The sequence below is a fragment of the Archocentrus centrarchus genome, chromosome 22 (genome assembly GCF_007364275.1).
Source record: "Archocentrus centrarchus isolate MPI-CPG fArcCen1 chromosome 22, fArcCen1, whole genome shotgun sequence".
In the NCBI taxonomy this organism is placed as follows: Eukaryota; Metazoa; Chordata; class Actinopteri; order Cichliformes; family Cichlidae; genus Archocentrus; species Archocentrus centrarchus.
The window spans coordinates 22,231,802-22,259,158 of record NC_044367.1 but is presented as its reverse complement, the minus strand read 5'-3'; the positions used below and the strand labels follow the sequence as shown (position 1 = coordinate 22,259,158).

The 27,357-nt window shown below is 41.1% G+C and overlaps 1 protein-coding gene across 3 annotated transcripts in view; it reads left to right on the top strand.

Moving 5' to 3' along the window:
- Positions 1–27,357, top strand: part of pacs2 (phosphofurin acidic cluster sorting protein 2) — a 71,648-nt gene that overhangs the window by 19,427 nt on the left and 24,864 nt on the right. The window lies entirely within an intron of this gene.

Genomic DNA, 27,357 nt, shown 5'->3' with positions numbered 1-27,357 from the left:
AAGTCCTGGATATGAAGACTGGCCTCAGACGTACTGAAAATACCATGATTTGACAGCGTAGAGATGATTAAAGTGGGTGTCTAGAAGGCTAGTATCATGGGAGGAGCACAGTGGAGTGGCGTGCAGCAAGTTGCTGCAAACAAAGCTCTCATTTGTATTCAGTTTTTTTGCTTCTCTCAGAGACCACAGATCTTTTTGTGCTTTAGTGTATCAGATTCTCTGCACTTTGGCTGCAAAACATGAAACAAAGTCTTGGCTTTGGGCTGCCTGCTTCATCGTTGTCTGCTGTTCTATACCCCAGAGCCAACTCATAACCTATATATTTACCTTTTCTTCTGTTTTTGCACTCACTTTACTTTCTTTAATACACACTTTTTTTTTTCTTTTTCTTTTTTTTTTTAATCGGATACTCTTCTATCAAAAGCAGTCAAATCTCTCTGGAGATAAATCTGTTTCAGTATCCATCGTGCTTTTAATTGTTTTGAGGTCACTCTGACTCTGAGTTGATGGAGAACATAGAATTCACATCTCCCTCCCCTGCATATTTAATGGAGCACATTTATTATAGTTTTTTTTTTTTTCTAAAGACAATTTTTCATTGTGAATATAGAGCTAATGGGTGCTACTCCAGTATTTTCTCGCTCTACCCTCACATTTCATGGCAGAGGATATCACGGGGCAGATAGCAGATGTGGGAAGATTTGATTATTGGGCTGTTTCTGTCTCGAAGGACCTTCATTGGGCAACACTCTGTTGTAGTGTGGTATTTCAGTATGATGGTTAGAGAAACTGCAAAAAAAACCCCAAGAGCTACATCTCAGACTCTGCAGGCCTCAATTAGCTTGTTAAAGGTTAAATTTCATGGCAGTACAATTAGAAAAAGGCTTAACAAGGATGGCTTGTTTGGAAGTGTACCCAGAGAAAGCCTCTTCTCTCTAAAAAGAACATGGCGGCCACAACACTTCTGGAGCATCATCCTTTGGACACCTGAGACCAAAGTGGAGATGTTTGGACAAAATGCACACCACCATTTTTGGAGAAAACCAAACACAGCATATCAGCACAAACACCTCATATCAGCTGTCAAGAGGTGATGATGTGGGCTTGTTTTGCAGCCACCGGACCTGGGGTACCTTTGCAGTCATTGAGTCGACCATGAACTCCTCTGTAAACCAAAGGCTTCTAGAGTGATTGTGAGACCATCTGTCCAACAGCTAAAGCTTGGCCGAAACTGGGTCATGCAACAGGACAATGATCCCAAGCACAGCAGCAAATCTACAACAGAATGACTGAAAAAGGAAAGAATCAAGGTGCTGCGAAGGCCCAGTCAGAATCCAAAATTTAACCTGAGTGAAATGCTGTGCATAAACGAAAACTTGCAAACCTTAATGAAGTGAAATGAGTGGCCTAAAATTCCCCCATAATGATGAGAGAGACTGAAGTCACACAGAAAACTTTAAGTTATTGCTGCTAAAAGTCGTTCTAAACATTCTGATATGAAAACTATAGAACTGACAAGGTGTACTTTCTTTTTACCGTAACTGCAGGTATTTCTCTGAATGAAAACCTGGTTTGGGGGAGGGATAAGGGTCCATGAAATTCATCATCTGACGTCATAGTTTCCAGGGATTTTACTCTTGATCAGACTGGCGGACTTCCTTGGAGCCCTCTGCTTGTGTTGTCAAAATAAAATCTGATGATATATAACATAATAACGGTCAACAGTAAATATTACACAGCGACTGTTTTTCAAGAGCCATATATTGAAATTTATTAATAGCACACTGTATCTGAGCTTCAGTGTGTCCTTACCCTGGCAAAAAAATCTGTATTCTTGTGGTCGGTTTGAAGGCTTAAAGGTGTGCTCTTGAGTGCACCTTCAATAACTCCCACCTTTTCTCCAGTGCTTTTATGGGAGGATGAATCTCTTTTCTGTGAGTTCATTCAGCAGCTCTGGTGTCTGCAGGTACTTAAAGCCATAAACCACTATGAGCCTTATGCCCAGTGTACACAGACTGGGAGATGGGGAGGGAGACTGCTATTGATTGCTTTGTGGGGCTTTCTTACTGCAGGGTGCAGGGAAGGTTAGCTGGCTCAATACTCACTATTAGGTTCACTAATTTACACTACGGCTATTGGCTGTTGCTGGTCAGTTGGGAAACTAGTGGATCCAAAAGCTTTTTTCAATACAAAGTAATGCATTATTTATTTGAGTAAGCTGTTACTACAACTTTGAACTTCCATGTCAGTCTCACTTAGTACATCATGTGCTTGTGGTTGCACCAAGGAAGGATGCAGTTTGGCTGTTCTGTTTTTGTTATTTTGTGGATATTGGGGTGGCAGAGTCTGTCAATGAACGGATGAAATGATTTCTGTGAAGAGAGGATGAATCCTAATTTGTATTTGGTGATCCCACCCCCCAGCTTTTTTTCTGACTCTTTTTTTTTAAACAAATGTGCAGTGTTTAACATGCAAAAGATCCCAATTTGAGGCTGGGAGGACACATGAATGCAGTTTTCCAGCCAGTGTACTCCTAGTGCCGGTCCAAAGCCCAGATAAATGAGGGGGCTGCATCAGGAAGGGCATCCGGTATAAATCCTGTGCCAAATCCACATCCTTGGAAAGTAAGGGAGCAGCTGAAAGTTCCTCCTTCTTCATGTTCCCCAGAGGATGACCCCCAGACACCTTTAGTTCCCTGAGTTATTCACTAGTCCCACTATCAGGTTACTTTTTTTTTTATGTCTTGAAAATTACTGGGTGGACTGCTGTGAAATTTACCACAAGATAAATAAGATTCTCTGGATAAATTAGTATTTTTTTAATTAAATTATTATATTGGTTTATGAACAAACTGAGTGTTGAGTTGAATTTTATCAGATGTTGGCATGCTTTGGACATCCTACCTGCTAAATGTCAGCATGTATGATTGCTGTTATGAGCAATGTCAGTATGCTGAGTGTCACAGTACAGCCCCACACAGACACTAGCATTGCTTTAGACATGATGACAGACATAATTGTGTCACTGATGCAATCATTCCCATTTAATTATCTAAGTATATACATGAAAAGCACATCTTCATTTCTTCTGTCTTCCATCACGCCTCCTTGAATGTCGGCTTTCAGCCTTCATCAGCGGCCTTCTCTCCCTTTCTCTTTGCTTGTTCTTTCAGGCTGAACTGGGGCAATGTCAGTGAAGCAATCAAGTGTGGATGTTGGCAAACCTAGAATTTGTCATTTCGAGATAATGAGGCACGAGTTTTACTCATAAGGAAATATGTTTGATATCCTTAGCCCCTTTGAAGAGTGCAGAAACCTGCCTCAGCCTCTGCTATCTTTACAAGTTATGATTACAGCTCTTTTTTTGAACCTCAAAACAGACATTTCAGGAAGTGAAATGAACCCATTCGTTCTGTCTTGCTTCTGCGCTGTCTAACATGTACCACCACAGTGACGGTGAAGACCCCTCTGTTGAGTATGAGGCTAATTAAGAGGCCGTGGTACAGTGAAGCATTGAGCAGATGCCAGAATACGAAACAATAAGAAAGAGGAGGTGTCTCGTGTGATGGTCGGCGGTGCTTTGTCTCAGAGCACGCACACACTGAAGCCCAGACACGGCCCCGTGGCCTAATGGCTCCCTCTATTAATAAAAGATAAGCAGTCAATTATTGAGCTGTCAAAATGACGTTTGGGACGAAACGAGCTGGAGAGCTGAGGGGAGGCGAGGAGGCAGAGTTTTAAGTAGAAAAGGGATTGTCTGTCCTCAGAGAATGCGACCTCGCATATCGAATTCATCCCTCACCTTTAGCACTCCATCACCCTCTTTCTGTCTGTGTCTGATTCCCTCGCTCCTCTTTTACTTTATTTCTTCTTTTTTTCCCACATAAACTAGTCTCTAAATCCTCCTTACTGTTCATAGTTCGTGTATAAAATGAATGAAACTGCATTTAAACTGGTTGTGATGGCTCATGCTTGCTGCTTGTTTTGAAAGTAGTTTTGCTTTCATTTCAGTCTAATTCAGTTTAGCTGTGATTGCTGTGATTTCACTGGAGCTGTTTTTCCTCTTTCAGGTCCAGTTTTCAGATGTGTTTTATGGTTTACACACCAGGGACTTATCCCTTTGAAGCTTGCACAATTTATTTTTCAGCTTATTATTACCCAGCTGTGCAATTAAAATTTTAAATTCTCTCACTCACGCACGTACACAGACACTACAGTTTGTTTACACCAAATCAGACGCAGAAATACTAAAAAATACTTTAATTTGTCTTCCTACTTTATTTTTTATGTGCACCTATTCTCTCATACTGGCTTCCTTTTATGCCTTGTCCTCCCTTTGAGCCAATTAGGAAATACCAAGGTACAATCCTAGCATACAGTTTTTTTTCTCCTGCCATGTAAAGATAAAAATCTGAAGTGCTCTTTCTTTCTCCTTCTCTCGCTCTTTTCCCTCCACCTAATAAGTAATAGCATTCCTGTGTTTGGCAGTGTGGAGGAGAGCCTCAGCCAGCATTTCCTCCTCACTTCCTTTCATGAGCATGCTGTTGTGCAGACAGAAGTGGAGGTGTGAAGAAGCCAGAGCAGAGCTGCATGTATCTCCTGCCGCTGCGGCTGGCCTTCACAGCTTAATGATCTACTGACACAGATTCGCTGAGCAAATACAAGCGTGATTTATACGAAGCGAGGGCACTGAGGTTCAGGACGGAGTTTAGACTTTGCCTTCAGTTGTCTGTTTATTATTCATGAGTGACTTCAAAGAAGGGATGAATGTGTATGAGTATATGAGCACATGCATGTGCGCTTTTGTCGTGGACTGTATGGGTTCAGGTTGTGTGATAAATTCTTGTATGAATTATCTAATCACTGTTCCCATTTGTGCTGTACCCATGGATGCATGTCTCACTGGATTACTTTAATACTGAAGAATACTTAAAAACACAGTTGATCTTAGGCGAGCTCTCCTAGATTTATATTATATGTAGACAGACACGAGGGTGATGTGAGTCTTTGGAACTAACTCGTCACCAGCATGTTTAACTTAGGTGTGTATTTGTGTGGTTGCGTTCTCATGAATGTGTGTGTGCTTGTGCATTTCAGCGCTCATTCATTCACAGACTTGTATTCTTGCTGTCAAAGCTGTCTTCTCTTGTCAGAAGGGTTGAACTCAAATCTATTTTAGGCTCAGTTTGTCCCAAGCTTCATGACCACCACACACACACACACACACACACACACCTACCTACTAGGCTTCGCTCTGTCACTTCACTGCATCGTCTCCTCAGCCAGCCGGTAAATCCCACAGCTGAATATTGCATGAGCAGCTGAGCGCTCGAGGGCCTCCGGCACACGCCTGAATAATGGCGAAGAACCGCAGCAGATTGATTATAGCGTGTGCATGAATGAGTGTGTGGTGTGACTGCTTGGTCTGCCTACCACAGTGAAGCTGTGGATCTTTTTCATGTATGGAAGCTTTAACTTCCTTATGCAGTACCAGTCAAAAGTTTGGGCACACCTTTTCATTCTGTGTTTTTATTTATTTATTTTTCCTACATTGCAAATTAATACTGAAGTCACTCAGACTATGGAGGAAAACATAAGGAATCATGTAGTAAACTTAAAAGTATTAAAAGACCAGAATCCATCCATCCATCCATCCATCCATCCATCCATCCAGCTTCTGTTGCCCTAAAAGACCGGAATATGTTTTATATTTTCTTCAAAGTAGGCACCTTTTGCTTTGATTACAGCTTTGCACACTGTCTTTGCGCATTCTCTCAGTCAGCTTCATGAAGTAATCACCTGAAATGATTTTCCTACAGTCTTAGTATTAATTTACAATGCAGACAATTTTTTAAATAATGAAAACCCACTGAATTAGAAGGTGTGTCCAAACTTTTGACTGGTACTGTATGTGTCTTTGACACTCTGTTATCATGCTAACATTGCAGTGGATAAGGGTCAACTCTGACTTGGTCTGCAGACACCTAGATATGCTAATATGCAAATGTTAGTGGCTAATACACTCTTTTTTTTCTTTATACACTATATAAATTTAATATAGATTATGCCCCAGTCACACAGGCCTAGAGACCTGTTGGCAACCACTGGTCCAGACTGGTTGCAAGTGGTTGCTGGAGGTTTCTGTAAAATCATGTGTATCATGTGCATGGAGCAGATTAGGGGGAAAAAACAAAAACATCTTTTGGCTCACGGGTATTTCTTTAACATACACTGACATTGTTTGAAATTGTGTTTTTTAATCTGATATTGTACCATCTGACAGAAAATAAAGATAAGCCTAATAGGTCCCCTTTAATATTAACAGAAAACGCCACCATAACCAGGAAGAAACATTCAAGAGACCTTTTACAGCAAATTACATTTACAGCCAGAGGAAGAGGAAACACTGCTAATCTGGAAATCGAGTCAGACTATTAAGACTAAAAAAAAGAAGTGTGTTTTAGCAGTTTAACTTCACAACAAGCTTTTATCCTTCAGAAACCTCTCGAACATGATGTGCACGATGGGTACAAAAATACTCTCACCTTTGTTAGTGACCAAGACACTGGCCTCAGAGCTGAAGCCGGGCACTGCACAGTGTCTGCCTGCTGCTAATTAACAGTTCCGAGAAGTCAAAAGGACAAATTTTCCAACAGGGTAACAAAGTGAAAATGTGCTGACTAAGCACCATGATGTTCTCAAGGCATTTCTTGGATGTCATGACAGAATTGATGCAGAAACGAAGGAATCAGTGGTGCATAAAAATTCTGTATGTCAGGGATCCTCAAATCCAGGCCTCGAGGGTCGGTGTCCTGCAGGTTTTAGATGTGACACACACCTGAGTCAAATATAGAAGTCATTAGCAGGACTCTGGACTTGACTGCATACTGAGGAGGTAATTCAACCATTTGAATCAGGTGTGTTGGATCAGGGACACATCTAAATCCTGCAGGACACCGGTCCTCGAGGCCTGGATTTGAGGATCCCTGCTGTATGTGTTCAGATAAAAAGCAACTCTGAAAATAAAACACTGCCCTCTGTCTGCAGAAGAAATACATATTTTTTTGCTTGGAAGGTGTGCAAACGATTGTAAACAGATCACATGAAACTTTCTTTTACTAGTCATTTATGTTTGAAGAAGGACAGGAAATCAGGGTCCACAGCACACATGACCCGCTTACTGTTTGCAGAGTTCCAGTACAACATGAGCTCGGGGTTTCCTCACTCAGTCCTAATAAGTTTTGACAACATCCATTACCCTCTTATCTCTCCGACTGCAGCTGTCGGCCTTCGTGCAGTGATGGAGGATGTGTTCTTCCCTCTCAAATTGCCACTGTCTGAAAAGTAGTGATGCTCTTAAATCATTGCACTCATATTTTTGTACTTTAATGTATAAATCTAAGAATGACTAAATGTTATTATGAGCCAGAGTGGAAGCACCCGGGGTTCGCCCTCCTTTCTGATTCTGACATCCGGGATAAACGTTACGCTCTGAGTGAATGTGTAATCAACTGACACAGCTGTAAGGTTGTACAGTTGATAGCTGATGTCTGAATTAATGATGTTGTGGGTTTAGTCACTGCCAGTTCATTCCTGAAGCATCTCAAACGTTGTCATATCCAGTCACAGTCGCTTTAACGTCTCCAACAACCTGCCAGATGCTTCTGAATGTGCCAGAACCTTTGCTGCATGTCAGTTTGCGTGAGGACTAATTTGTGCAGTCATTAAAAGGAAATACACACTTTGAGGTATTTGCACTTTAGTACTTACTATTTTACTTATTCCATTTTAAGCTACTTTATACTTGTAATCCACTACACATTTATTTGACAGCTATAGGCACAGTTAAATCATGTACGATTCAACCGTGCCTTATTTCTAGGGTTATGTAACCACTGGACCTGAAGTGGAAAGTTTGCTTAGTAGCCAACTATAATTTACCACTATCAAAATTTTGACTGATTTTAAATAGTTCATTAGATGTTCTGTCACTTCAGCTTCGGCTCCATATCTGCCCCTCTGACAGTCTTTCTCAGCCACTACATGGCTCTCATCTGCTGTCACTAAATCTTCGCTCACTCCCATTCTTTTCCTGTGGGATGGTGGTCCTCATTGTGATGCTGTCTGTCTCCCTTAGACCACAGTCACACGGCCCAAGAGTTCGCATGAAAGATGGTGATTTGTCTGCAAACTCTTGCAAACTGCTTGCCAAACAGTAGTGAAACTGTGTGCAATCCACTCTTCTTCACCTTCAAAGTAAAGGTTGTGCCTTTTGAAATGTGTTGGTTGCAGGAGCAAAAGGCAGCCATCTATAATAGCGATCTGCTAATGAGCAAAGCAGTCCCAAGAAGGTTTTAGGTGCAGCACCCTGTTTGCAGCCAGTTTCACCCATCAACTTCCAGTAACCACTGGGGAATACACATTTTTCCCTAGCAGTGGGTCACCAACCTGTCTCTAGACCCATTTGACTGAGGTCATAGTGTATAGTTAAATAACAAATTAGTTACCAGCTATATGAGGATGAATGTCCCAGCCATACATAATCGTACTCACTGCTATTTCTTCAAATAAAACTTACTTGGAGGGCTTTTATTCTGAGTTTTCAGTTTGTGTTTTGAGTTTGTGTTAACAGTGTGTCGCAGGAGCTTTAACAGGATGAGACCAAATGTAGTAAATCATGACCAGTTATACAAAGAGGAGGACTTATGTTATTCATGTGAATGAGAAAGCTGCAACATTAATGTGAAATTTGGCTTTTTGAGCTCACTGTGTTGCTTAGAAGCAACAGACTGTGAACAACTTCTGAGGTGAAACGTTTCCTTGCGTGTTACTGAATACATGATACACCACACATTAAATATTAGTATAAGCTGTGATTATTACATTTCTTTCTTACTGCGGACCTCATTCAGCCATTCACACAAGTGCATTTTTCTATGCCTAAACACTTTTAATGTAACATTCACAAACTCTCACTCTGATGGATGCATTGCGGGCAACTGTGTATCTTGACATGTAAACTAAAGGAGTTGGGGATTGAACCTCTAACCTTCCAACTGGCGGACGCTCTACCTCCTGAGCCACAGCTACCACTAATTATGGGAGAAATGAACTAAATTACGTCAACTGGTGGGGGAAAAATGTGACAGAACATCTTTTCCTGTGCCTTCTAATCATTTCATTTATAGCACCTCACAGCACTTTATATTGTAAGGTAAAACCCGTTAATGTTAAAGAGAGAATCCTATCAGCACATGGAAAGAAGAACCTCCTTTCCCTTAACAGGAGGAGACTTCCAGTATGATGCCACTTTGCCACCCCCTGGCCTCTACTGTGCAAATATTGGTTACAAAATCATCTGACAAAGCATAAGATGATAGCACTAGTTTTTGAGATATTTTGGCTTTACGTCTGGGAAATAATCCTGTCGTCCATATTTATGCAGTCAGTGCTTGAGAAATAAAATAACAGGAGTGTCCAGTTGGGGCATATTTTGATCTTCTTGTGGGATTTGATCATTTAACCTCAAATATTTTGATTTAAGCAACAGTTTACAGCCCAAAAAACATTTTAGAAAATGTGCAAAATTACATTTTTTCCCTTACTCTTACTTTAATTAAGATTTGCTCATTTGGATAAAGGGTAAAGCCATAACAATGGCTTTATTTTTATGGCCACTGGACTAATTTCCTTTAACTTAACAACTAGAATATAAACTATCCAAAGAGTGTTTGAACTTACTAGTGCACGTCTGTGCAAGACTTTTATATATTCATGTCTAATTTTGTATATATTATATTTTTAATTTAACTTCTTATAATATACTCTTAGTTTTCAGTTATTGAACAAATAGTATTACTGAAGGACTCAACAAGGCTAATAGTGGACAGGAGTCATTGGAGGCTTTCAGACTTTATGGTGTTTTATGTCCTGTGGTTGGCCTTTTAACTTGCCGCCTGTCGCTGCCTCGTGTGCCACAGAAGCAATCCTAGCAGTAAATCCTATAGTTCCAGACGGAGTAAAAAAATAACCTTTTCATGGCAGAGTTTTATTTTTGACTTGCTGCTGTGAGTTTCCTCAGGAGGATGCAGTAATTGAGAGTTATTGGCTGGCAGATGTAAGTGCTTGAAACCAAAACCCTGAGAAAGAGTGTCTGGCTGTCAAATCTGTTTTTGCACCATCTAAAATAAGTTGCAACTGTGCAAGCGCTGCCCTCTTTCTCTTTCTGTCTTTGGCGTGCTTTCACTCTCATTATGAAGCTTCTCTTTTCTAGTTTTACTCTGTTTTCCCTCTTTGCTTTCTCTGGTCTCTCTGTGTATAAATTTGGCCTGCCTCTGTCCCAAAATTGCAGCCTCATGCACATTTGTAAAGCTCAGAGATATAAGAGCAGTGGTTTCGGGGGCAGTCTGGGCGCTCATCCAGCCGAGGACTCCCTCCCTCCTCCCCTGCCCTCCATGCTAAGGCTTCCTGGCATCTTCCCATGTGCCTCACTCTATCAGGATAATACCATCCAACAGGAGGGAAGAAAAACAAGAAGAGCGTCTAATCATCACTCTGAACTGTTCTCTTTTTAGACTTGAATCAGTTTATACCCTTCACAAATTAAGTATTTGACCTCTTTGTTTGTTTCTTTGTTTGATTAAAATCTAGAGACATAAACAAGAGTTGGTTCTTTATGGGAAACGGTAGACAGACACGGGTCAGATTTTAGAATACAAATGTGCATAACCTGCAACATAATGATCAAAAGCATCTGTTTTAACTTGTATCACGTTTCCAATGTGGTGCGCTTTATTATGTAGAAAGGATCCGTCAAATTTAGCTGTAAAACTGTAGTTTTAGAAATGCCACACAGTGCTGACATTTGATTTCAACAGAGGTCATGCTGGGCAAGAAGGATCTTAAAATAAAAGTTTGACATTTAGGGAAATATAGAGTTTCTGCAAACACGTGACTTTAATTTGTCCACCATTTTGGATGTGCCTGTGTAAGATCAAGTGAATAAGACCCCAGTCACACAGGCCTAGAAGGCAAAAATGAATTTTTCCTTCCTGGTTGCAAGTGGTTGCTGGAGGTTGATGGCCGTCACTGTGAAAATGATTGCTAAAGCCCCAGTCACACAGGGCTACAGCCTGTCAGTGACCCCCTGGAAACAACCAGTTGCTAAGTAAAAATGTGTATTCCTAATTGGTTGGCAAAAACATCCTTGTGATTACTTTGGTTGCCAGCATATTGCTGCAGTCATAGTTTGAATGGAAGTGACGAACTTGTCTACAAACAGCTACTCTCCAAGCTAGAGTGAAACTGAAAAGTGCAACTCAGACCAGAAATGGAGACAGTTTGCCTTCAAAGTGATAATTACAACCTTTGAAACATGTTGGCTGCAGCTCTGAGGCACAGCTTTTACTTTGAAGGCGAACCTTCTCCATTTCCGGTTTGCATCGTACTTTTTCAAGTTGCAAAAGTGCTCAGCTCGTAGCTAGTGATTATTTGCAGGCAAGTGTGAAAAACTGCAGACAACTGTGGCAATGCTAGCAACCAAAGCAATCACTAGTAAGTTTTTTGTGCAGCAGCTTCTTTGCACTGATTTCACAGAGCCAGAAACCTCCAGGAACCACCTCCAGCCAGCCGGAAAATACATGTTTCCCTGGCAACCAGTGGTTTTATCACATCACACCATAACCCAAAGTGCACCTTTTGTAGGCAGAACCTACATAAAGGGCTATACAATAAACGCAAATGTGCTTGCATGCAGTCCTCAAAGGAGTCAACGGTACGTAGCTTGTTACTGTGAGCTGAAACTTACTCAACTTGAATTCTTTGAATGGAACAGGATGCCGGTCTTTAAAGTGCTTCACTAAATTGGAAGTATTTCTTCTCAAACACCAAAAGTTAAAAAATGCTAAAAATGTTCTTTTGGTTTATTATTTTAAAAAAATAGCTTGACTGTATGGGTAATGTGGTGATATAGTGGTTAGCAACATCACCTCACAGCAAGAAGGTCCTGGGTTCGAATCCAGTGGCCAGCTGAGGTCTTTCTGTGCTTAGTGTGTGCTCTCCCTGTGCCTGTGTGGATTCTTTCTGGATACTCCAGCTTTCTCCCACAGTCCAACGATATGCACGTTAAGTTAATTGGTGACTCTAAATTGGCTGTAGGGTGTGAATGGCAATAAATTGGGGGCCTGTCCAGGGTGTACCCTGCCTCTCGCCCTATGACAGCTAGGATAGGCTTCAGCCCAACTGCGACCTTGAATTGAATAAGTGGAAAAAGATGAATAGATAGCTTGACTGTGTTCCCAACTTGTGTCCACTGCACCCCAAATAGCCAACAGAATCGTTTTTTGAGCGTCACACTTTTGACCAAAGTGCATCTTTTTAAAATTACACTATTGTTCTGTTTAATTAAGTAAATAATCTGAATTCTTGCGCACGCCACTGTTTAGATGAGAATAAAGTCAAGTTTGTAGCGCAGTGTGTTTTTTGGGACACAACAAATGTGCACTGAAGTGTGGTCTCTCATCCCTGTTGTATATCCACCACTTTGACTCACTTTTCCTGTCTGTAATCCTCAGCACAGCAGACAATTCTAGAAAGAAAATCCAAGTCACCCAAGTCTTGTTTACCAGCTTTAGCCTCTGACTACAGAGGAGGGTGAGGCATGTAGGGGGTGGCAGAGGAGAAGCTGATGCCTGTGGTGTTACAACAGATTGTGAGTGGCATGTCAGTCATTAAGGCTGAGTGTGTGAGGCATGTTTGGAGTAGGATGCCACCAACCCCAACTGTGTGTGTGCAGAGGGCATCTAAATAATTGGAATGCAGTATTCTCCTGTAATGTGTGCGTCTCAGATTTCGGTGTAAGCCTGGAGGGCAGGCAGGACACTCTGTCCCATGCGACCGCTGCTGCTTCTTTTCTCTTTCATGTCGCAGCATGCTAGCAGAGCTCCTTTCAGTATTTACAATGTATTGTGCATGTACCATATGCTGCAGTATGTGTAATCCCAGTGTCCTCGGTGACAGTAGCCCACCAATCAGTAGCACTGTGTGTCAGACTTTATTATGTGACAGGTGCAAGATGCTTCCTCACCGAATCTCACTCTCAAGTTTGAAAGGATGTGATGAAGAGGCTGCACCGCCTCATCGGAGAGGAGACACAGATGTGTGAACGGACCTAACGCGCTGTTGGAGAGATAAACAAGCAGCAATTACAATCGCACCCTAAATGTTTATTTCAGGCGCACAGGCATTTAAAAAAGGCTGCATCTTATGAAGCTTGTCATTTTTTGACAGATGTGGCAAATAATAAAGGACTGATTTTGCTTTCTGTAAGTTACTGGAACAAACATTAGTTCGTTCTGAACACTTTAGTAAGCAGGTGGGCCCACTTAAGAGACTATCTTGCTACTTTCCCACCGCCGAGGTGCTCATGCTGTTCCCAATGAACCGACGAAACGCTTAAGAACGTGTGTGTGTGTTAAGAATGTGCCTTCACTGAAGGTTTTAGGTTTGGATGTAGCCTATCAGCAACTTTCCTGTCATCCTTAACATCCTTGTGATCAGGCATGTCTGAGTGAGCAGAGAATTTTCTCACACTTTATTGTATAAATTTTAGTGGGTTCAAAAAAAAGTGTAATTATTGCAAATTTATTGAAACTCAAAAGCCAAAATCTCTACTTTACAAAAACATTTTTTTCATATATGCAGATAGGCGAGAACATTCAAAGAAACCATCTATCCACCCGTTCACTGCCACTTATCCAGATCTGAGCTGCAGAGGCAGCAGTCCAAGCCTGAGAATCCCAATCCTCCCTCTCATGGGTGACCTCTTCTAGCTCCTCCATGAGAGATGCAGTCTCTCCAGCAAGTACTCTCTTGCTAAGGAGAGCCCAGACACGCTTTGGCGAAAACTCGTTCCCGCTGTTTGCATCCGTGATCTCGTTCTTCTTGTCACTACCCACAGCTTGTGACCACAGGTGAGGGTAGGGACGTAGATCGACCGGTAAATTGAAACCTGCACTTTCACGTTTAGCTCATTTTTTTCCCAGCTGAAAACCATGGCGTGAGACTCGGAGCTTCATACTCGGCTGCAAACAGCCCCTGTGTGAGCTGGTGGTCATGACCTGATGAAGCTAACAGAACCGCAAAAAGCGGAGATGAGGTCCTGGGACCAGTGAACCTGATGCCCTTCACTCCTTGGCCACACCGAGAAAATCTGCCCATAAAAACAGAGAGTGACCGATTCTGTCACACTCAAAGAAAAGGCAAAATAAAAAGAGATGTTTCTATATGTTTTTGCATAATTAATACTCCTCGCACATTTCCAAGGATTTGTAGCTTCTTTGTTCACCACCTAGGTTTACTTCCTTTAATTGATTTAAACTTGCACCTGACTTGGTGCCAAATGTTATTGTTCTCTCCAAAACGAGCTCTTCTTGTTACCAGTTAGACTGCAGATTGACTTCTTGAGTGGTTAGTGTTTTTTTTCTTACATCTTTTGACTTTTAATATGACAGCATAGGTAGTACTTATATGGCAGAAAAAGAAAAATGAATTGGAACGATCTTCAGTCATTTCCATTCATCGTTGACTGAAAGTGCTGCTGTTAATGTTGTTGCTAGCTTTAAAAAAAATGTATTTTAAGCAGACTGTTTCTATTAGACTGCCCTGTAAATTGACTGTTATTATGCTTTACAGGGTTGTATTTATTAGGATTGAAAGGCTATGCATTTGCACTGTTGGACAAAGTAGGTTTCTGGAAAATAATTTAAAAAAAAAATAATAAAAATGTTAAAAGTTGTCAAACTACATAAAAACTTCAGCTTTTGTTCTGGGATCAAAGTCTTTTGGCCTGCAATATTTCCCATCACTGCCCTAAGCCTTAAAGGATGGATGGATGGATGGATGGATGGATGGATCATTTCAGTTTAATTCAGATTTTTTTGAAAGGAAAATGTTTTCATTCTTTTCTGCTTTCTTGTTCTCATTAGAATCTAAAGTAATTTTTAAAAAATTAAGTACTTTTAAAAAACATGCACAAATGTGTAGAAAATTAATTGGGATAACCACAGCGGCATTTCTTTCTGAAGGTGAAACTCACATCTTTAAGTGCATGTAGTTTCAGGCACACAAAACAGCTGCTGCGCCCTCCCATAGTCTGGTTAGTGAGGGTTGGTAAGCCCACATGTGTGCAGACTTGCTGTTAGGGGGCCGTGTAACGCTTCCACAACACTAGCTGGTTTTGAAGAGCACTTAATTTGCCGAACCCTCCGTTCAAGAGCACAGAGTGAGCGTGTGCAGGGAGAGGCTCTGGGGGCCCGGTTGGAATTGGGCCACAGGGAGGTTTATTGTTCCACAGGTGAACTTAATCAGACACTAACGATGGTGGGAGGAAAACAACAATAGATGTAAAAACACAGAATGCCAAATGAGACAGTACTCTTAAAAATAAACCGGAAACCATGTTTCGGTCCCCTGAGACCTGTATGGGTCCCTGCCTTGTGACATTTTTAGTCTCTGACAGGGGAAAGAGATACAGCGTGTCGGGGGAAAATCAAAGTTTGCTGTTAGTTGCATTTCTTAAAATACGCTCAACGTTCTGCAGCTGAGGAGTTGTTTTAGTGTCTGCAGACTTTTTTTTTCATAGTGAGTCATAAAGCTGGAGATGGCTTGAGTGTGACTAAAGGCATGAGAGAGACTAAGCATGATTACCTTAGTGAAAGAAGGATAGGCAGACACAAGAGGACGTGGATTTTCCAGAACCCCGAGAGACATGAGAATGTAGGTCATTGAGCCCTGTGACACGCAGCTTTCACACACAGGGAGAAAATCAAAGCTGCTGGGACGGGCAGGGCCCGGGTGATGATGTTGACTAGTGCATATGGTCGTATTTATGCCAGATTGGAGATTATTGAAAACAGTCTTATTTCCATTTGCTCCCAATCACAAGCAGAAATGCACCCGTTGCAAAAAAATGACCTCCATTGAAATAAACAAACAGTTTTTAGGTCCTTAAAGAGGAAAGGATCTTGCAACGGGAGGAGGCAAGCAAAAAGAGGGGGGAACAACATTCATACATCAAAATCACATCTATTCCAAAATCTTATTGGTATTAAAATAAGATTTTAATGTTATAGTTAATATTCCTGAGTAAACCTGAGTTGGGGAACATTTTTGCCACAGGGTCTTCTGGCAGGTTTTCTGATTCCAGGAAAATGTTTCAGTCTTGTTGTTTATCAGGGAGAATTAACAGGAGGACTGCCTGTCATCTTTTTCTTGCATTGTTTTGAAAGCTGTGTAATTACCAGAAAATAATACATAAATAATTTGCTGTAGAAGATAAGAGCAAACATCTTCGAAGCTCACAGCAGGACAGCGATTTCTGTTTGCATATAGTCAAGTGGTACCATGACACATGTTTGAAACTCCAAAAGGGGTCCAAAAATAATTCTAATAAAAATATAATTCACCTCTAAGAAGTGTCACCACACAACCAAAACAAGTTTATTAACTTTTCTTAGTTCATACATGAGCCCCTAACAGCCAGCTGGAACCCGGAAAGTCACTGTGGTGATGAAATGAATGAGACATGTTGACTGTAAGACATTAACACAGTTCACTTGAGGTTATATCGTAAAAAATAGTTATAATTTACAGCAGGGTCCGACCGCAGGGGGTAAAAACCTTTCCTGTTCATGGTTAATAACCACCCCAAACTTTTTCAGCTGGCTTAGAGACATTAACCTCATCCCAGGAAATGTGGCTCAAACCCTGACATCATCTCCCCGCTCCAAACAGTTTGTGGTACAATGGCAAAAACTGAAGTTGAAGTTGTTTCTGCATGGAACAGAGGTCAGTTCAGACTGTCTCTTACAAAGTGAGAAATATAGATTGCAAAGAAGGAATTTAATGCATCTGACTTTAAAAAAAACAAACAAAAAAAAAACAACATGGTTGTGAACAGACATCCACAGAACATCTTCCCCACCTATAGAGACTAGTATTACTGGAGCCTGTTTTTTTTTCTTTTTTTTTAAATAACACTTTTAAGCTATTTATAATTTCATACATCTAAATTCTGTTTCATTTGTGGCATGGTGAGCTTAACACATGGGGCTCTTACAGTTATCCCCTCCCGTTCTGTGGTGCCAGCATCAGTTCAGGAATGCTTCTTGTTCAACATTCAGCCAATTAGCTCAGTAGGACAAACAGAGGATTGAACAGTAAGAAGCTGCAGGTTTGAGTCACTGTCAAGGTGATGTTTTTATTCCTCTTTTCATTCGTTCTATTCTAGAAACTTTTTAAAAGTTTTATTTGGTTTTATTCTAATCGATAAAGAGAGAGTTAAAAAAAAATTCTTGAACAAAACCTTCACTTACTAGAAAGTTTTAACAGTGACGTCTAGGTGACGTTGAAGATGTAACATCTGCAACGTTGGTTCAACTTTTATTTGGAGCAATTTTTCAACCATGGCTAGACGTCATGACACGACCGGCAGCCGATAGTTATTCAATCTCAAAGTGTTTGCTGGGATGCTGCAACAAATCCCAGCTTTCAGTGCCCTGTTTCTACAGTATCCTCAGTGTGTGGGGCAGTGTAAAGACAGTACCATGCAAAAGACTTAAGCCACTCCTCATCTCTTTATATTTTGCTAGAAAAATGGGTGCAGAGATTTCTTGAAACATGCAAACATAACTGAAAATAGCCTCCATCGTGTTTTACAAATGGCTGTAAATGGCTGTTTCTCTTTCTTGTGACCTCCACCATATATATTGATGACAATTTGAGCCCAAATTTTCAAATTTCATTCCAAAAGACCTGTTGCCTCTGATTTTCACTCCAGTTCTTGTGTAATTTGGCATACCTCCGCCTGTTTCCCTTCCTTAAGAATGGCTCCTTCACAGCCGCCCTTCCACTGAGACCATTTCTGATGAGGCTTCAGTAAACAGTAGATGGATCAACTGAAGGGCCAGATGCATCTCTCTGGTCCTGTGTCAGGTTTTTGCTGGATATTTTTCCTGTTTCTTAAGGACATAACATTCAGATACTGTCCATCTGCTGTAGACATATAGGTTCAATCAAAGAAATGGGAACATATTATGTGTTTTTGTAAAGGGTTGCTAGCAACAAAGTGCCTAAACATACAATTGGTCTTTTGCTGGTTTGTCCTTTGAATTTAGTGCACTTTTTATGCTTGGTCAATGTTAAGTGGCTTAACATAGGAGCAGGCTGGAGAACTATTACTGAAGTCCACTTTAAGAAATCACAAGAAGGTCTGGCTCCTTAGAAGCAAAAAAATAAAGAAAGGAGGGGTAGCCTGTAGATGCTTAAAAATAATCACTAAATCATTTAAGAAATGGATAAATGGTTGAAACTGTCAAAGGCCTGATGAATCGCCTGTAAAGTTACAGTAATTACTCTTTCAAATGTAGTGGGTGCATGGCTGAAACATCCATTGTTCTGCCTAAATGTTCTGTTTTATATGATCAAAAGTGTTAGTTCAGTTTAATATGAAATCAAACGAATACATTTGAAGCATTATGGGTGCTGGAGTTTATCAGACAGGCCTGTGGGAGTATATCTGACCAAAAAAAAAAAAATGGGGGATTTATGAGTAACATTTTCCACCCAACAAACTTCCCCCTACTTGGATAAACTCTAATGTAGCATCTGGTCAGTCAGCCCAGTTTTGTTTTCCAGTTTTTTTGTAGATACTGTTACTTTCAGGATGTCAGTTTCCAAAGATATTTATCTCTAAATTACTTAATAATTAGATGCAGAAGATAAACTGATAAAAGGCAGCACGGCCTAGATAAATGCTGCAGTGAAATGTGCAACTCTGCTGAGCTGGTCCCTTAAGCCTTCCGCTCTCCTAACTGTACTCCTGGAAATGTCAGACCAGGAGAAACGCATCAGTATGACACACATTAAACCGGCTCTTAATGTATTCCAACCTACAAAGTGACGAGCACTCAGAATCACCGCTTACGCACACGCTCACATGGTCTGCACTCTACTTTATTCATAACCGATGGCTGCCTGTCTAACTGACATTAGAGAAGCAAAACATTTCTATGGCCGGCTGCAAAATTCATGCAGCCAGCTGAAGTTTCTGAATTAAAAAGGATTGTCAGACTGTCCAACTGCCACCGCCGTCGGTTTGTTTCCCGTCAGCCCCGTGTTCATGCATGTGCAGCTGTGTTATGAGCGGCTTGATCAGCCTGCACGGAGCAGACTAATACAGTAACTTCACAGTGACCTAAAGTTTACTGGTGTGAACAGACTGAAAGATTTAACAGCCGTTCTTGTTGCCCAGTGTGGCAGTGACGGGCTGATACACGAGTTAAAATTATGAAAAACTGAGAGAAGTACTTTTATACCTTGATAACAGATCTATAAGAACATTGTTACTCATATTGTATGCTTACATGGAGCACAGGATTCTAGTGGAAGCAGCAGAAAACACATCTAAAGAGCATTAATTACCATGCTGTGTCCAAACAAAATGACTTAATGCTTCAACTATTTCTTGACTTTAAGGTTTGAGACTTTGCAACATGAGAGTTCAGGAGTAGCTCAAATTGAACAACTGTCAAACTTTGTGTTGAAAGTGTTTCACCTGCTGCTAATGATGTTTTACAAAAGCTAATAAGAAATGCTGCTTTATGCTGCAGACTCAAGTCGTTCCATTTGGCTCGCAGCTGTGGGGCAAATATTCGTTTTATTAGTGAGGAAGGAATCCCAAATATGGATCAAAGCCACACACTGTGCGAAGACAGGAAAGAGCAATAAGTGCTGACATGTGTGGCTTCCTCTCTCCACAGCCGCCTGTGGATTCTCAGATCTGTTAAAACCTGGACAATTATCGGAATTAGAGTGTAATGAGATTTTTATTATTATTAAATATTACCCTGGAGAATAAACTCAGATCAGATTTCACCTTCTGAAGAAAAAGCTGTGCGGTGAACTGGCAGAAGTATAATTTGGTGCAGTCTGCTTTGCTGGCTCAGCCAGACGGAGGTGGGAGTGCTGAAGGTCAGGAGAGTTGCAACCCGTTGTGCTTTGTGCAGCTTTGAAATGAGTCTTTTTGCTCATTCCTGAAGTGCTGTTGAACAGTGCGAGCTTGGCCCAAGTCCATTATCAGTTTGGCACGTTCAGAAATTGGATTTTCTTTCAGAGATCGAAAGTTTCTAAAAGCATGACATGGCCTGCGTGATGTGATGAGATTGACTGGTTTGCTGTTTTATGGTGAATTTCTGTTTCAACATATTTCTGCACTGAGGGAAAACTGATTCTCTAAGAAACATATGGAGCTCTTTGCAAGCTTTTAATGAAAAAGAATGCAGGTATATAAAGACTCAGTCTCTATAAAAGCAATGTGTGGTGCATTATTGTTGATGTTGAATGAAAGCATTGTATTAGTTTATATGAAGGCAGAATACCCGTAGTCTAGTAGAACCCAATGAAGCTCTGAGATTGTTTCACTCATGAAATCGCATATATTGTTACCTAATTGCTATATCATGCTCTACCATCTATTTTAAGTGCCTCTGTGTGTGGGTGGAGTGTGGGGCAAAAGGGCAGGAAGCTGCAGCGTGAAGCAGGAAATCTCATTATTGATGCAGTTTGCTGCTCGATGCTGCAGAGCTCCCAGTGTCCAGTTGCTTGATTCACGTTATTAACAGAAGGCGAAAATTCAGGAGTTGAAACTGAACCTCGAGTACGTCTCTTGCGTTGTTCTCTTGCCTCGGATTAGTTTTAGATTTTTATTTCAAGTCTTCCATCTTGAGATATGAACACAGATCAGGACTTATTGAAACAGATAACATATTTTAAGTCAGATGCATTATAAAAGGAGCAGCTGGGGGGAAGGCTGTTTGCAAAGTGGCTTGCAAAGCCATTTTTTAATGAAATTTACCTGTTGGATACATAAAAGGGCCTCAGGTGCTCAGACAGCTTTTAAAGCTGTTATTAACTGAGTAATTTACCATTTACAGGTGTTTTAGACATTAAGCAAAGGGGCTGGTTGAGGACATGAGGGGCAACAGAGCACCGGTGACCACATGGGACACAGCGGAGGATGACAAATACCTCAATGTGCACGTTGACAAACTGGACTTGACTAAAAAAAACAAAAGCCCTCTACATGAAAGGTTGAAGCCATCCATTTTCTCAGACAACTGAGGTCCTTTAATATCTGTTGGATGATGTTTGGGATGTTTTATGAGTCTCTGTAGAGATCCTCTATATGTTGTGGTTTGCTGGCCCAGCAGTCAATATTGGGAAGTCCTTCACACTTTTCCATAAAGTACTGGACAGTCATAGGAGTCAATCAGGAGATGGTCATCAGGGCACTGCAGTGGGCTGAGGTACATTTCATTCAATAGACAGTGGACCCCCCCCCCAAAAAAAAAAATTCCTCTGATACAACTGACTAGATCCCAAAAGACTCATTTGACCACGATGCACCACAGAACATCAGAGGCGATTACACAAAACTGGCAATCACCTTGATACGTTAACTGAGGGTTTCCTCTGAGCATTTATGTGAAAGGTGTGGTGTTGGCAGCATCTAACCAATCACAATTATTTGTAAGTGTACTGGCAGCAGAGCAGCTGACGTTACCAAGGAAGATGAAACTATCCTATGGGAAAAATATGGAGCGATCAAAGCCATAATACAAACCGAAAGCAACACAGCTGCTGCAGAAAAAAGAGCGCTATGAGAGGAAAAGCTTTGTACAGAAGTATGCAGAGTGCTGAATGAATGAGTGAGCACTTTAAGCACTTTGGTCAATATGACTGGAAATTAACTGCTGTGAAGTTCAGCTCATTTGCAGCCCTGGTGTTTTAACAGTTTGAGAGTAAGTTGATAGAATTCAAACGTAGGCTTAGTCTATGTTACAAATTTTATATAAGATCAACAACTACAAACAGGTGCTCTGTTTTAGGATCATATATAAATGCTTATAGAGCAGTGAAATTATCTGCAGCCAATGGGGGTAATAAAAAGGTAATACAGTTGCATCTGAGAATTTTCTTTACTGATGCTCATCAGGGAAAGATAATGTCTTTAGAAGTTATTAAAAAAAAAACTTCTCTGTGCACAGAGGTTTGAGAGATCTTCCCAGAATGGCAACGCTATTTTCCAGAGAATTGATTGGGTAGTAGACATTGATTTCTTACCTGTTGATCTGAAACCTTACCTACTCAGAGCAGGTTAGATTATCATGTTACCATGGCAGTGTAGCCTGGTAAGAAATGAACCACCTTTGTAGTACAGAAAACCCAGGGTTACCCATGAAGATACCCAGATAAGCACAAATCCTGCTTTGTAATACAGGCCTCAGACACTTGAGGGAAGTTTGAAAAGGTTTTTTTTTTTTTTTAAAAAAGGCCTTTATTTTCAGGGTTAATAGCATTAAAATGCATATCAGCTTTCACCTTCTTCAGGGAGTAGAGATACAAATATATAAACAGAGTGATTATAGCTTCATTAACCACAGGTGTGGAACACTTATTACATGCATCATTTTCTTTAACCCTCTAAGGAAAATGGTAAGTACAATTTTTAGCAAATTAAGGAACCCAAATGACTTCTGAGGCAAATTTAATAAACAAAATCAAACCTTTATTAGGCAATGCAGGTAGTCAAAAAACACTTAAAAGAGGACCAAACATAAGGGTAACAAGACACAGCTGAAACCAACCAACCAACCAACCAACCAACCATCCATCCATCCAGCCAGAATTAAGTTCAGCCTGTTGGTCTCACGTGGCCCCTTGGGAAAAAGGAACTACATGACACTCTGACAACACTGTAGGTCAATCTAAAACAGTGACACTGATATAGGACCAAGGTACTGACTACAAAAACATGAGAGGTCTAAGTCTTCTTTGAGACCAGGGCAGCTGGTGGCCTTGAGGGCATAAATCCAGCATGGCTCTATTTGTTTGAGCGTTTGATTTCATCCCCACCCTTGGCATCAGATAGTTTCAATACCTGACACTCTTCGGGTTGAACCACTTCCCAGGGGTGCTTCCATGTAGTGTTTGGCCATGGGATAATTCAGGTTGCCAATGTGAATGACATACCTATGCTCAACCGCACTGTTTCTCACGCTCCTTTCAGACCTTCACATAAACAACCAGAGGGGTATTTGTGCATTACAACCACTGCCTGCACGATGAGTCAAGTGATGAAAAACAGATATATAAGTAACGTTAGGAAAAGTAGTAGTTGTTGTTTTATATTGTCTGCAAACCAGCTGTGATAATATCTTTGCAAGACTAGCAAAAGTAGTAGAGTTTCTCTTAGTACTGCAGTAGCAGTGACAAAATGATTAGTTGTGGCATTCCTCCAAGCAGTAAAGCTAGGTAATAGTGGTGGGGTAGAAACTGTAATATATCTTGAATAAGGCTTTATCACAGCAACCATAGATGCAGATGGAGCAGGAAATGGCAGCAAAGCTGAAGTGACTGTATTACACTATATGGCTTTAACGTTTTTCATCTGAAAATGTGGTTTTCTCTCCACTGCACAGCCTCTGAGTCCTGTGTGTGGGCTCTTTTTTTTAAGTGATAATTTAATAATTCAGGAACATAATGGACACATTTCATCATGTTTCTGGTAGTGTGTGGTGCTTATATGGTTCATCAACAACAGCCATCAGGTCCCGTTACCCTCCCCTCCTTCCCAGAGCGGTGTTTATTTTCAGTGACACCAAAACAAATTCCTGTTGGAGTGTTGCACTTGGCAGATGAAGTGAATGCGATTGTGCTATCACAGCACCACACTGGGCCTGATGGTAATTCCCTCTGCCAGAGTATCTGTGGCGAGCTGGCCACTGGATCAGGATTTGGCAGGCCACGCTCGAGGCGGCAGGCCGTGTGTTTTTCGGCAGACCGGAGTCTCCCCTGGGGTGGCAGAGAGGGGACAGAACAGGGAACAGGTTTCTTTGCTGCAACGCCAGGCGCACGGCTGCGTGCGAGCATGTGTGCTGCGCGCACACATTTGCTGGAGGTGGTGGTGAGAGTGCCCTCGAGTTCAGTGCGGAGTGAAAAAGGCAGCAGCTGCTGAGTGAAATGCCAGCACTGTGTATTGTTGTCATATATTGTTCTTTGGAACAGAGAAGCTGTTCAGGCTGCAGACTGATACTCCTCACTGCTTCACCAACTTTTACAGCCTTCAGGCAGACTAACATAAGCTCCACTGGAGTGATGTTGCTGATAAAACTACTGTATCAAGTTTCAGCATCAAGTGTAACCCATTTTCTTTATTTTACACATTTCTCCACAATCTTTACAGCATACAACACTTTCTGTCCTTAGAAGTGATGCTTTAAAAAAAAAACTTTGTGTAGAAATATGATGTCCATTGTATTTCCTTGTTAGTGTAGATGAGCAGTAGCTCTTTTCACTTAGAAGCTTTCCTCTGAAAGGGCAATTGTCACATCATGATTTACAATATGTTACAGTACTTCACTGTTAAAGGCTTCCTGAGAGCGTGTGCAGTCCGCAGAAACAGCGCTATTAACCTTTTTAGTCCTGCTTCATACTTAACTGAATGAAATTGTGTACTTAGCATTCAAGGCTCAATTGCCAACAGTTTCCCCTGCCAGTACGTCACAGTGTTATAGCACGGAGCAGTAATGGGATTGCATAATGTCAAAATAGCCCAATTAACACTAAAGTCGACAAAGTGAACGGTAACGTCCACCTCTGCATTTAGATTTACTGCTTGCCATCTTAAATGCAGCATTTTTGTGGCTTTGGGAAGTAGCCACTGGTGAGCAGAACATCAGACATATTCAGGTGGTCTAAAGATGTCTGATACCAGGCTATATGCAATTTACTCAACTAGAGACGGGAATGAATGCTGATAGAAAAATTAATAAATTTTCTTAGAAACAGAACAATATCATGATATAGTAAAGCACTTATCTAATGTGCAGTGCTGTGCAAAAGTCTTGAGCCACCCCTCATTTCTTTCTTTAATTGAATCTATGTAAAATGCCAATGATAATATAGTTTGACAGACAGAAATCTATATACTGTTTACTAAAGCCTCCCCATCCTGGTCAGTGGAAGGGTGGCTGTGAAGAAGCCATTCTTAAAGAAGGGAAAGAGAAAAGGCTGAGGTATGCCGAATTATACAAGAACAGGAGTGAAAATCAGTGGCAACAGTGGAATGATGAATCCATGTTTGAAATGTTTGGTTTAAATCCCTGCCGACATGTACTGAAGAGGTCAGGAGGGAGGTACAACATTAGTGTCTGCAGCCATCTGTAAAATGGTGGAGGCTCCGTAATGGTTTGGAGCCGCATGTCAGCCAGTGGTGTTGGAGATCTTGTCAAAATTGATGGAATTATGAACGCAGTAAAGTACAGTCAGATTTTGATCCACCATAAAATACCATCTGGAAAGCATTTGATTTACAGCAGCTTCATTTTTCAGCATGAAAATGATCCCAAACACACTGTCAATGCAGTAAAAGCATACCTAGATAGAAAGACACACAATGGGATACTGTCGGTTATGGATTGGCCTCCCCAGAGCCCGGACCTCAACATTATTGAAGCAGTGTGTGATCATCTTGACAGAGAACGGAACAAAAGGCAGTCGACATCCAAAGAAGAGCTTTGAATGTCCTTCAAGAAGCCTGGAGAACTGTTCTGAAGACTGCTTAAAGAAATGCCGGAAAAGCTGCCGAAGAGTTCAGACTGTGTTGAAAAATAAAGGTGGTCATAACAAATATTGACTTTCAAGCTTGTTGGAATTGTACAAACTCTGTTTTTGCTTCATATACTGTACTTCCACGTTTCAGTAAATCTCTACACATATTTCCCATTTTTCCTTGCAAAATATAAAGAAACGGGGGTTGACTCAAGTCTTTTGCACAGTACTGTATATAGATAGGGTTATTTGGTACACCTTAGCAATTTAATGCAATCCAATAAAACAGCTGTGAAATAAATTCTACATTTGCAAAGCTTATACATTTTCACTGCACTGCTTAATTTGCATGAGAGGGCCAAAAATATGACCATTGTCAATAATAAACCTAAAGTATAATTATTTCTGTCAGTATGAACAAAAAGTGAAAATGTGAAAGGTTCTAAAAGCAGAAAATATGGCAGAGCGGCTTTACTGGAAAGTACACATACAAATATTTCTTCTGCCATTTTCTGTGTAACTGAACTCAGTGGCATTTAGCAGAGAAACTTAGGTTTCCCGTGTTTTTACTCAAACAAATCTGCAGGTCAGAGGTTTGTGTGCCCGACTGCGTGATGTCAGTGGTTGAGATTAGAGTATCTGACATACAGTGCCATATCAGTGCAGTTCTTTGTGGATTCGATCCCAGAGTTGCAAAATACACGTCCCAAAAGCCAAATGTGTAGCAGATATCATTCAGCTGTCTTTGCCTACGCAAATCCACAACCAGCCACCTATAGCATAACTCAGATAGATGGTGGTGTGGGCTGGGGACCAATGGAAACAGGGTAGAATACAAAACAGGAGCACAAGAATGCTGCATATTGTCTGCGTGTGAGGCAGCATGGAGACAACGCGAGCCTTCATTTGGCTCGTGTCCATCGTGCCTGGGATTTCTTGGGTCCTGTCTCGGCCGAAGAACAGAGCGGTCTTCATTCAGCCTGCTGGGGCTTCTTCAGACCTTTGTCATCGCTTCTCCTTTCTCTGTCGTAGTGTTTTCCTTTCTCTCGAGGTTGATTGATACCTCTCTGCTGCAGAGACACAACTTTATAATTGCCGCTCAGGAAAGTGTGTGGTTTGGAAGCTTCAGAGTGATAGTGGTGCCGTTTTGTTTTGTTTGACGCCTCACCTCTTCATTTCCTCTTCTCAAAATAGGGGAATAGGAGAGGAGTGAGATTACTTCCAAGGTCAACTGGGCACGCTTGCTAAATGACAATGAATATGATCATTGGTTTAATATTGTAGACTCTTTGGGGTTTCACTCACACATTTCTCTCTTCTCTGTCTCTCACGGCTTTTTTAACCAACCTCTTTTACCCTGTATAACAACAAAACTTGGGTGAAAACCTACTTATACTGCTGGACAACATTCAATGCTGTGTTGCGCCCGCCGAATAATTTAAGCGTGATGTCATGCGAAGCAGCAGCAATGTGAACACAGTGTTTAATTTTGCCGTAAAAAGGAGAGCCAGATGATAAATGGTTGGCCTCCAGATTGAGCCCATTGTGAATGATTTAGTCAAAGAGTGCCTCAAAGCGCTGGTTCCTTAGGGGGAAAAAACAAAAAAACTTTTCTTCTTCTCTAACGTTTTGTGAGGAAGTGCCTGAAAAAAGTCGTGATGGGCTTGTTAAAGTAGCCCCCCCCCCCCAA